The sequence below is a fragment of the Mus musculus genome, chromosome 1 (assembly GCF_000001635.26).
Source record: "Mus musculus strain C57BL/6J chromosome 1, GRCm38.p6 C57BL/6J".
Lineage (NCBI taxonomy): Eukaryota > Metazoa > Chordata > Mammalia > Rodentia > Muridae > Mus > Mus musculus.
In genome coordinates, this window is record NC_000067.6 from 28,883,391 (window position 1) to 28,896,315 (window position 12,925).

The window sequence follows — 12,925 nt, forward strand, 5'->3', positions numbered from 1 at the left end:
GAGAATATATGGATTTGCATTCTCATGTTGTATACCAGGAGGATAATTCCAGATATGAGGAATAGAACCTGGAAGGTAAAATTGTATTGTGTTTCAGGATGGCAACTCAAAGAAAAATAACACAAAGTAAAGGAAGAACTCAAATGAAAACTAAGTTGGAAACCTGTCGTAGGGTGCTCCACTATGTAAGTCATTGCCAGAAAATTTGAGAAGCCCCGACTGAGTTAGGTCATTGAAATCTGCAGTTGTTATTAGGAACGACAGCTGATAATTTCAAAACCTTAACAACTTTTAGATTTTTATATTATATTATCTAAATTAATGAAGAAAATATTTTCAGTTGATCCATTGAACACACTTAGAGAGCTTAGCTTAAGTTTATCCAATTCAAAATGATGACAGTGGATCAGAGTGTTGAAGCTATATAATTTTTTTAGTATGTTTATAAGTATTCTCATACTACAGTACTGACATGGGTAATTTATTAGGAAGCACTTGCTGTTCTGTAATAGGGAACATGAACTTTTTTTTTTACAACTCACAAACTGTCAAGTATACCACAAAAAGAATGATCTTTAACATATCCTCCATATTTTGAAACAAATCAATCTACGTATTTGGCTTCCAAATATTAAAATGAGATCTAGCATTTTTCTCATATCATTTAGAATCTAAAGTTTGAAATCTGTAAATGCTATCCTGCTTGATTCACTAGACTTTATAACACGATTTGCACAGATTTCCACTGAGATTTATACATCATTCAAGTTATGTGGACAAAAATTCTGTGTCCTCTTCTGTTGGGTAAACAATTTAGCATGTGCTTAAGAGTGACTTCATGCATGAGCCCTCTGACCAGATTTCTTTTTTCTACATAGAAATCTGTCTTTATGCTGCTTCACTTGCTAACTCAATTTCCTACTGCTATTTTGAGTGTGACTGGTTGATTTCCAGCCATATCACAGTGAAGTGGGTAAGAAGTTGTCAAGCTGCTTTTCTTCTTTATCCTCCTCCTCCTAATTATGTACAGTAGATTTCCCGGGCTATTGAGAGCATTCCTGAGGACACATCAGTCAGAGTGTAAAAGACAAGAGAACAGCAACAAACTCCATGATTCTAGTCATAACTGTTTCTTTCACCACTGAGACGATCCTAATACCCTGTGTTCAAAGCATTAAAGGTTTTTATTTTTTTCCCCATTTCTATGCTTCTATTATTTTCCTCCAAGACTCAAATCCTCAATAACACTGATATTGTAGTAACTATTCAAATCCTGGCCCAACGTTTCTACTTCCTCTTTGATTATTGAGTTCTGGAATAAAAAACACACACAGGCTCTATATTTACAATGAACTTTAAACAACAAGTTCTGTTGCCTAGCCTCCATGCTGTTGGAATCCTACTTTCCTAACAATAATCCCGATTTTTTAATTACTACTTACTATGTTTTCTCTGGGTAGCTTTTAGCTCCAAATGGGCAGCCATCAGGGTCTTGACATTTAACCCATGGCTACTTCTCTCCTTCTCATCTCCTGATCCTCTTCTTCATGAAGCCTAAACCCCACCTATGGCTATTCTTCTCAGTATTGGGTGCTGCCGTTTTTATCCACTAATCAGAATTAACTTGGAGGCAGGATCACAGGGGCTCCAAGGCTTGGGGGATCCACACTTAACCTTACAATAGACAGTAATATCAACATGATAGCACAGGTCTTATGTGTTTTTTCCACATTTTCACACAAATGAAGCTCTATTTCTTAATAAAATATTCTGTCTTTAAAATTGTGCACAAAATCAAATATATTGTAAATACTGAGGCAATAATAATAAAGAAATATTAACAAACATATTTCTGAAAAATGTGTGGTTCAGATAATTGTTGAGTATCTAAACAATGATAGTCTCATTTAGTTCAATGAATATGAAAATATTTACTGAAATTTATTTAATTATATTAATAATTAACTAGCAGGAGGAATGAATACTTTATGCACATGGCTTAAATAATAGTTTACTTACATCGAAAAATGTAAGAAATAATGTGAGAATAAAAATTTAAATACTCAATGTACAAAAAAATTTATTTCTCAAAGATACTGTCCAGTAGAAAAAATGAGATTCAGTACATGGGTGTTGATTCATTATATTTTTGACATAATTCATTTGAGATGACTGAGTTGATATGAGTATGTTGGTGCATACCTGTGATTCCAACATTCACTCTATGGAGGCCTTATGATCACGAAATCCAGTTTAATAATCAGTTACAGAACAATTCCAAATCAACGGGGCTAAATCAGACTTTGTCACAAAGAACCAAAGAATACTATTGTCATGGTGTTATTTTAAACTGTAAGAATGGGACATACTAGGGAGAGGAAGCATTTTATACATGTGCAATATATCTTGCTGTTGGAAGTTGGCAAAGTGTGTTGTATGGCAGAGAAGCCTCTTAGGGAATATTGTACTGGGAGACCAGAAACTTATCAGAAATAATCTGAAGGAGAATGGTGTGTAAATACATACAAACTAGAGAATATGTATGTTAAAATCCAATCACCAATGACTTTCTGGGAAGTAGGGTCTGTCAGAAAATGTATTATGAGAATGGGCCCTTATCAACGAAGACACAGAATCTAGTGGGCTGCTTCCCTGTCACCATAAGGGACTATAATAATGATAACATTCTGTGGACGCAAAAATCAATCTTTAATATAGATGCATCTATACCTTGAATTTGGACTTCTCTTGAAAGAAGAAATAAGTTAATGCTACCTATAGGCTATGTAATTTATAATATTTTCTGTACAAATTCAAGTTAAGAAAGAGAGATTAATTTTCAAGGCCTTCCAGAGTTTGCACAGGTAACAGCATATTACTCACTAATTGATCCGTGAGGTAAATTATCCAGCCAATCAAAGATGAAGAAACAATTGAATGTATGGAGACTTTGTCTAGTCTTGTCAGAGGTAAATGAAGACACTTTTCTTCTTTCTTATACATTTTAAAACTAAAATATATTTCATCACTTTTCCATTTCTTTTTCCTCCTTCAAGTTCCTCTGTAGAACCCTCCATTCAATTGTTTCCATGTTCCCCTTTCTTAAGCCTCTTTTTCTATATTGTTTTGCATGAATAGCTGTATGCACACATATATAAACACAACCTTATGAGTCCATTTTTGTTGTTTCCTAGAGACCATGTATACATAGACATGTATTCTCTTAAGTCTATACAAAGCATGTGAGTGAGCTGTTTTTGCTTTTGCTTTTGTTTTTGAAACAAAATGATTGGTAAGATCTCTAATGTTTTACAGAGTAAGTCTTTGGTGAATTTCAGAATCCTCGGTTATATTCAATAATTTTATTATGACAAGAGAACAATAATTAGAATGCTGAGTAAATCCTCTTCTTATAAAAAATACGTTGTTTTATTTTTTAGTTTTTAAAGGAACTCACAAACTGGTTTCTATGGTGTTTGCACAAGTCCACATTGGTACCAGTAGTGAATGAAGGTTTCTATTTTTCCATATCTTCAGCATGTGCTGTCACCTGTTTTATTGGTTACACAAATTCTGACTAAGATTAGATGAAATCTCAATCGTTTTAATTTTATTTTCCTGGCAACTAAGTATGTGGACTATTTTATCAAGCATTTATTGGATTACTTCTTTTTAAAATGTTGGATGAGTAGAATAACTTATTTAATGATTGAGATATTTGTCTTTTGGTATTTAAGTTATTGCACACATATGCCCATATTCTAGATATTAGTGCTTTATTCAACATTTGTCTAACTACTTACCAAATAAATGCAAATTTAATAACACAAGTGCTGGGTATATGGCTTAATATTATAGCATTTCTTTTCCTGGTATTTCCAAGATTTTGGAGTGCATCCCCAGCATCAATTATTTCCAAAATGAAGGTATAATTTCAAAAGTATTATTACAAAGCTATCTTAATATGATTTAGAACAATGTACATTAGTACATTTGCTTGAAGTACAATGTATTATTTTATGTGAAGCTCTTGTCTCAGATTTATTTACAATAGGTAACACTTGCAGACTGTTTATGACCAATGTAAAGAGAGTCAATATATTTTAATTACATCTCTATTGAAATATTTCTGAGAAATTCATCAGGAATCAAATTCTTCAGACAAAGAATAAATTCAAAACTGAACACATCATGTAATTTGAACTGTAAAAGAACATAATGAAAAATATAATGCCTGCTACTGCAAATAAGAGGCAGTGGCCGGAGCGGTCAGTTTAAGATTTCAGAACAAGAGACATGGAAAGAACATTTGATGCTCTCCTGGAAGTAAGGAGTTTGGTCCCTATAACTCACTTGAGAAGCTCCAACCAATTCGTTAAAGAAGATCCAGGGGACCTGAGGTCTTTTTCTGGCCTCCACAGGCACCTGCAGCTATGAATACATAGATGGATACATGCATGTTCTCTCTCTCTCTCTCTCTCTCTCTCTCTCTCTCTCTCTCTCTCTCTTTCTCTCTCTCTATACCTTACACAAAATATATAACAAAATAAACTTTAAAAATCTGTCCAACATTTGGAATCATGATAGTTATAAGTTTTATGTAATCTTACAAAAGAATTTTTTCTTTTTCTTTTTTTTAATTAGATATTTTCTTTATTTACATTTCAAATGTTATCCCCTTCCCTAGCCCCCCCCTCCAAAATCTCCTTCCCCTCTCCCCTTCCCCTGCTCTCCAAACCATCCACTCCCATTCCTGGTCCTGGCATTGCCCTATACTTGGGCATAGAGCCTTCACAGGACCAAGGGCCTCTCCTTCCATTGATGACTTACTAGGCCATCCTCTGCTACTAATATAGCTAGAGCCACAAGTTCCACCATGTGTGTTCTTTGATTGGTGTAATAGTTCCATTATGTAGAGAATGACTTACTCCAGTTTTTTGAGAAGCCAAACCTAATCCATCTTGGGACTGTCCTCCATTTTAAAAGAAGTGCCAGAGAACTTGATCTGTAGCTGAATCCAAGCTGCATCCAAGTACCAGGAAGGACCCCATGACCTCTCCTTGGCTCATATCAGAGAGCTACTCCCTAGCTACTACCTAGCTGCAGTCAATCAGGATCATCTCCATGGTTGTTTCAAATGTACTTTTAGACCCTGTGTGATAGTTCATGGATTTGCTTCAGAGCACTCACCTTTCTGTTTACTATAATCATTAATCGATGTGTCCTAAGTTAGAACCCCACCTTGTTTGCTGCGGTTTCACAGGAAACATTTTTCTGCTGAGAGCTGGGGCTTCACCTTCAGGTTCTGCTAAGTCAGTGAGGGTGATGTGGCCTGGGCTCGTGCTTGTAAATAAAAAGACCCTAGGGTGATTGTATGGAATCAGCTCTTTGGTTGTCTTTTGGGGTTTGAGAACCCTGAACGGGCAAAATCGTTTCATACAATATCAGTGGAACATCATGGGTCTGTTGACTTACACAGCTGACAGTCTAAAACTTCTGAAGCAATAGTAGATGATGACACAAAGTTAAAAGCCTATAAGTGCTACCGGCCAATAGACTTAGAAATGTTTTATTGAAATACAATTGCCCCCCACCCCCACCCCAGGAGAAAATCATTTCCTTAAAGTCAAATAATTGTTGGGAGCCGCCCTCACATTTGCCATTATAAGATGGCGCTGACAGCTGTGTTCTAAGTAGTAAACATAATCTGCACACGTGCAGGGGCAGTTTTCCCGCCATGTGTTCTGCCTTTCTCGTGATGACAACTGGGCCGATGGGCTGCAGCCAATCAGGGAGTAATACGTCCTAGGCGGAGGATAATTCTCCTTAAAAGGGACGGGGTTTTGCCATTTTTTCTCTCTCTCTTGTTCTTGCTTTTTCTCTCTCCTCTCTTGCTTTCTTGTTCTTTCTCTTTCTCTCTCTTGCTCTCTTGCTCTCTCTTGCTCTTGCTCTCTTGCACTCTTGCTCCTGAAGATGTAAGCAATAAAGCTTTGCCGCAGAAGATTCTGGTTTGCTGCGTTCTTCCTGGCGTGAACGCGAGAAGAGTTGGTGCTGAGACCCGGGACGGGACGAGAAGACCTGGGACGAGAAGACCTGGGACTGTTACCATCACTGGCGCAAGGAAGATCCCTCATTCCGGAACCAGAACTGCGGGTCACGGTCATAGAGGTTCCCGTAAAACAGACTGTTGAGAAGGATTCAACTGCGTGAATTCAGAACTCTTCAGCTGGGGAACGGTGGTAATGAAGTGTTCCCGTAAAACAGACTGTTGAGAAGGATTCAACTGCGTGAATTCAGAACTCTTCAGCTGGGGAACGGTGGTAATGAAGTGTTCCCGTAAAACAGACTGTTGAGAAGGATTCAACTGCGTGAATTCAGAACTCTTCAGCTGGGGAACAGGGTACCCGTAAGTATAGCTTTACAAGATAAGTCTGGTCTTGAACTTTCTAACGAAATTCAAGACAGTCTATCAGAAGTAAAGTGGGAAATAGCTTTACAAGGTAAGTCTGGCCTTGAACTTTCTAACGAAATTCAAGACAGTCTATCAGAAGTAAAGTGGGAAATAGCTTTACAAGGTATGTTTGACCTTGAACTTTCTCTAGTGTTAGGAGCCTTTTTGTTCCTTTTCACATGTTATCAAGTGGTTAAGGCAGGGCTGAAAATTCTGGATGAAATTCAGGGCAATCTATCAGAAGTAAAGCGGGGAGAGAGAGTAGGAGCAAAGAGGAAATACGGTACACAAAATAAGTATACAGGCCTTTCCACGGGTCTTGAACCTGAGGAAAAGTTAAGGTCAGGTAAGAATACCTGGGGAGAGATTAGAAGGAAGGAAAAGAAAAAAGAAAAGAAAAAAGATCAATTAGCGGAGGTCTCTAGGAGAAGGAGCCTATACTCATCACTAGGTGAGCTCAAGGAGCCAGTTCTTAATAGTTCTGAATCAGATGAAAAGGCTATTAGGGCCTGGAAGGTGCTCTCCCGCGCAGGTGAAGCCACTGGACAACTAACAAAGATCGTCCAGGGACCTCAGGAGTCATTCTCAGATTTTGTGGCCAGAATGACAGAGGCAGCAGAGTGTATTTTTGCAGATTTGGAGCAAGCCGCACCTCTGGTAGAACAACTCATTTATGAGCAAGCCACACAGGAGTGCTGAGCGGCCATAGCCCCAAGAAAGAACAAAGGTTTACAAGACTGGCTCAGGGTTTGTCGGGAGCTTGGGGGACCTCTCATTGTGCATTACTTCCATTCAGTATGAGAAATTTACTAGGGCAGCTAATTTGTCAAAAAGTCTTTCTCAGTATATGTTACAGAATTGGATGGCTGAATTTGAACAGACCCTTCGGGAATTGAGACTTGCCATTATTCAGGTCAACTCCACGCGCTTGGACCTGTCCCTGACCAAAGGATTACCCAATTGGATCTCCTCAGCATTTTCCTTCTTTAAAGAATGGGTGGGATTGATATTATTTGGAGATACACTTTGCTGTGGATTAGTGTTGCTTCTTTGGTTGGTCTGTAAGCTTAAGGCCCAAACTAGGAGAGACAAGGTGGTTATTGCCCAGGCATTTGCAGCTCTAGAACATGGTGCTTCCCCTGATATATGGTTAAGCAATAGGTCGCTGGCCACTCAGCTCTTGCACCCCACAAGGCTAGTCTCATTGCACGGGATAGAGTGAGTGTGCTTCAGCAGCCCGAGAGAGTTGCACGGCTAAGCACTGCAGTAGAAGGGCTCTGCGGCACATATGAGCCTATTCTAGGGAGACATGTCATCTTTCATGAAGGTTCAGTGTCCTAGTTCCCTTCCCCCAGGAAAAACGACATGGGAGCAGGTCAGGGTTGCTCTGGGTAAAAGCCTGTGAGCCTAAGAGCTAATTCTGTACATGGCTCCTTTACCTGCACACTGGGGATTTGACCTCTATCTCCACTCTCATTAATATGGGTGGCCTATTGCTCTTATTAAAAGAAAAGGGGGAGATGTTGGGAGCCGCCCTCACATTTGCCATTATAAGATGGCGCTGACAGCTGTGTTCTAAGTAGTAAACATAATCTGCACACGTGCAGGGGCAGTTTTCCCGCCATGTGTTCTGCCTTTCTCGTGATGACAACTGGGCCGATGGGCTGCAGCCAATCAGGGAGTAATACGTCCTAGGCGGAGGATAATTCTCCTTAAAAGGGACGGGGTTTTGCCATTTTTTCTCTCTCTCTTGTTCTTGCTTTTTCTCTCTCCTCTCTTGCTTTCTTGTTCTTTCTCTTTCTCTCTCTTGCTCTCTTGCTCTCTCTTGCTCTTGCTCTCTTGCACTCTTGCTCCTGAAGATGTAAGCAATAAAGCTTTGCCGCAGAAGATTCTGGTTTGCTGCGTTCTTCCTGGCCGGTCGCGAGAACGCGTGTAGAAATGTTTTATTGAAATACAATTGCCTCCCACCCCAGGAGAAAATCATTTCCTTAAAGTCAAATAATCAGTTGAACTGAGTCAGAATAAATGATTTATGTATGTTTAGTTTTTAATTTTGTCGATTTTGAGTTATACCTTTCCAGTTTAATTAATAATCACAGAAGTAATTTAAAATAGAAAGTTGAAAAATATTTTGAGGAATTATTTCTCTGTTAAATATAAATACCAATCTGATCCAGTACTGTTGACTATGAGTGCAGGTTATATTTCCTAATAACATCAAATACGGAAAAATATTAGAACTTTTATTCAATGCTGAGTCAATTCTAATAGACAGTAATTCATTATTGTTCTTTATAAATTTATATTAACACTATAAAATGACTAATAAAATTGAATATATTTGCATTTGTCAATTAGTTTAATTGTTAGTTAACATATTGTAGGCCTTGTGATTTGATTGGATCATATATTTGCTTATATCAAATATATAGTATGTATACTGAAACTGAACTTAATAGATTTTACTATTATAATTTTAATTCACCTAGTATCTTGATACAAATTTTCAATTTGAAATGGTTGAATTATAAATATCTACTTGATAATGTTATATGATTTAATCACTTGAATTTTCAGATAATTTAAGACAGTAAAATAAATCTCGAGAAATTTTTCAAAAATACACATACATTTTCAAAAATACACATATATAGCATTTGTTGAAAACTTCAGTAATTTAAAGTATTTGATGATATTCCTTTAAGAATAATTTTATTTATTTTCCATAGTCAGTTGTTTTTCCTTGTAATGCTAAAATAGTGATGTTTTATCATCATCCTAGACTTATGATTCTGATTTTTATCAGCAATGGCAGGTTTACTTTTTTCCTTTCTTTCTTTCTTTCTTTCTTTCTTTCTTTCTTTCTTTCTTTCTTTCTTTCTCTCTCTCTCTCTCTCTCTCTCTCTCTCTCTCTCCTTTCTTTTCTGTTTTCCTTATTTGTTTCTTGGTTTTTTTTTTTTTATTTTCAGGAGATTTTCTGATTACTTATAATCATTAGGTTTTTTTCTCATTATAAATTTTAAAATTTAATGTCAAGTGTTCTCTCAAATGTATACTACTAGCCTATTGTATATTAAAAGATATCTTCATGTTTAGCTTGTTGTGATTGATGGTGTTCTGATCTGTTGGAATGTATGCACTTTTGTTCTCAAAGACCAATTCTTCTTTTCTGCTGTTGAATTCTTCATTATTTTCAACTTTTCATTGTATTTGACCTCATTCTCTGATAAAAAGGCATTCAATAGCTTTTCTTCTGTGTCTTTATGTCACCTACAGGAATCCCTCCATCACTTCTCTTCTGCAAACTGTTTCAACCACACTAGTATCTATTATCTCCAATGGGTACAGAGAAATAGATCTTTGAATTTTACTCATCCCTATTATTATTTGCTAGAGCATCTGGTATCTTTTTTACATTTTAAACACAGATTTTGTACTACAAGCAGAAAATTAAGCGGAGTTTGAGAAGATGGTGGAAAGAAGAGAGGAGACAAGGGAGGGAGTAAAGGAGACTAGTATGGGATAGGGAAGCACACTGTAAGCAGTAAGAGTGTCTTTGTCAATAATCCTGACGACTGTTATTGATACATCCACATTTTGAGTACTGGTGTGGTACTTTTCTTGCTTGTGAACTTGATACACCTGGATAGAGGGAACCTCAATGATAAATTGCCTTTATCAGATTGTCCATTAAACATGCCTGTGGGTCATTGTCTTGATTGTTAATTGATGTAAGAGAGCCTCTTTCATTGTAAGTGGTACCAATCCTGAGTTTGGACTTTATAGAAAAGGTACCTGAATATGAGCATGGAAGCAAGCCCAGATGGTCTTTCTCTGGTCTCTGCTTCAATTTCTTCCTACAAGTTTCTTCCTTGTGTTCCTTCCTTGCATTCTTTCAATGATGGACTGCCACACTTTTATTGAATTTGGTCTGTGTTTCAGCACAAGGTCATATAGTTTCAATTAATGTAAACATCATTCAACAAACAGAACCCCACACACTTATGGAGTAAAGGATTTATTTCAACTTATATCTCTTTCAACTTGTATCTCAACCCCATCACTGAGGGAAGTGGGGCAAGAACCCCAGGCAGGAGCTTTAGAGGCTGAAACAGAGAGAATCCATGAAGGAACATTACATTCTGACTTGTTCCCTGTGCCTTCTTTACAGCCTCAAGCCCACATTCTTTTAAAATGTAGTATCAGCTGCCAAGAGTTGTCACCATTCAGAGTGGTGTGGGCCCTCCCCCTTCAATCATTAATCATGATATAACTCGCTGCATACTTGGCTGTGGTCAATCTGATAAGGGCATTCTATAATTAGATGTTCCTCTTGCCAAATGACTCTACTGTCATGATGTTGACAAACTCTACAACAATAACCAGGACAAAAAGCAGCAGCTGCAATCTTATTAGTCTTCATGTGATCCTATTAGGGAACCTGTAGGTATTCACAGAAAATATAGATTCTAGCTAAATATAGCTGAGAAATTTGTTCCAATCTCGGGGTGACTAAGTAAATTGCTACTGGCCTGAATTTTCATCTGTGGAATAAGATCAGATGGGGTATTTACAATTTTGACCACATTTGAAATTGCCACTTATTTCTGTGTCTTATATTTAGATTAGGAATCCTAATGATACAACTTGAAATTTGAAGTATGATGTAATTTATCCTCAAGACCAAATAGTGTGACTGAAGAGGTGACTCAGCAGTTAAGAGCAATAGCTTTGCAATCATGAAGACCAGATATTGTCTCCCTGCACCAAAAAATTGAAGATGATTTCTGTCTCTCATATGCCTGCATCTCCAGCATTGAAGGATGCCAAGACAGGGAGATTACTGGCTAGGTGGATGTCAGTCTTATTAAAAACTGGTGGTCCAGGTTCAATGAGAAATACTACTTCAAAAGCGAAAAGGGGTATTGGAAGGCACTTATAGTTTTCTGCCTTCAGAATTCACCTGCAACTGTTCACATCAACAAATGTGCAATATATTTTTTAGTATAAGTTTTTCAAGACATGGTTTTATCCTTATCACAGACATTACCATTATATGTCAAAATATTTCTCATTCATTGACAAATATAAATTAGTATTGGGAAAAGAGTAATAGTTCAATGATCAGAGTATTATAAATTATATTTATTACAGTATAAATTTCTTTATAAACTATCATATATGATTTGCTTACTAGATGCCATTTCTAAGATTATATTTTTAAATTATAGCTCATTGGATAAAAAAAAACTGTAGTTCATTTTAAATTAACTTTGAATAAATAAATATATGTAACTGGACATAATAAAGCAGTAATAGTCAAATCTGTATGTTCAGAATAAAGTCAAATACTAATAGAATATTTATAAAATATCTCCAAGAACATATGCACATATGTGTAGGAATAAAAATGGATACATTTTATATTTTATGTTGTATTTTTATTGTGATTCTATTAATAATTTTGTGAAGTGATATGACCTAAATTTGAGATCTAGTCAAGTCGTTATCATAAAATTTTTCCTAAAATGATTTTAGAGCCAACATTCCAGAAAGTGTGAAGCATATTAATAATGTCAATAAATTTCTATGAGATATTAACTGTTAATTAATTTACTAAAATAAATATATATTAATATATTAATACAAATGATACTTTACCTAATTCAGAAAGCAGTCAAATATTTGAATATCAATCTCTAACTTTTGAATTAACACTACTGTCTTCAGTTGGCTGGGCAGTTGGCTTAGCAGTTACAACCACAGATTGTCTTAGAATCACTGCATTCCATTCCCAGAATCCATATCAGGTGACTTATAACCACTTGTAACTCCAGTTCATAGCAGCAGAAACCTCTGATCACCATGGGTACCTGCGCACGTGTATGCTCACATGCACACACACACACACACACACACACACACACACACACACACACACAGATGTGCATACACAAAATTTCAAAACGAAAGTAAGTCTTTAGAACATATGTTACCATGTTACTCTGGAGCTTCCTTGCATCCTAAAAGCTTATTGTATAATCAATCAGCACAGATAAAATCATTATGTGTCTTCAAGTAATACTTCACCTGCATCAAGAACTTTAGAATTATTGATCAAAAAAGACACAACTTGTTGAATATTTGATACTTTAAACATCATCTTTAATCTCACCAATATGGCCTGGCAGAGAAGATAAAACAACATCTGAAGGTTAACACCTTGTTTCTTCTTAACTCCAGTCCAAAAAAAAAAAAAAAAAAAAATTCCAGCAGCCTTGGCATCATTATAAGATTTATGAGCTAATGAGGAAACCACAGACTTGAGCCTAAGTAAGCTCTGAGTCTTCTTATGCTCTTTATGAGTCCACACCCACAGAGCTCTTTCATTGTAAATTGAAACATGCAATGTGTAAAGGGGAATGCATGGATATGAACCTCATGCAAAGATAAACACCCACTGTCATAACAGCA

General features: G+C 36.6%; 1 long non-coding RNA gene across 1 annotated transcript in view; it reads right to left on the reverse strand.

The window, feature by feature from the left end:
• Nucleotides 1-12,198, reverse strand: part of Gm45942 — a 99,444-nt gene extending 87,246 nt beyond the window's left edge. The window contains exon 1 of the long non-coding RNA XR_865224.1: nt 12,113-12,198. This is a non-coding gene — a long non-coding RNA (predicted gene, 45942). The remainder of the gene's footprint in view (nt 1-12,112) is intronic.
• Nucleotides 12,199-12,925: the final 727 nt, after the last annotated feature.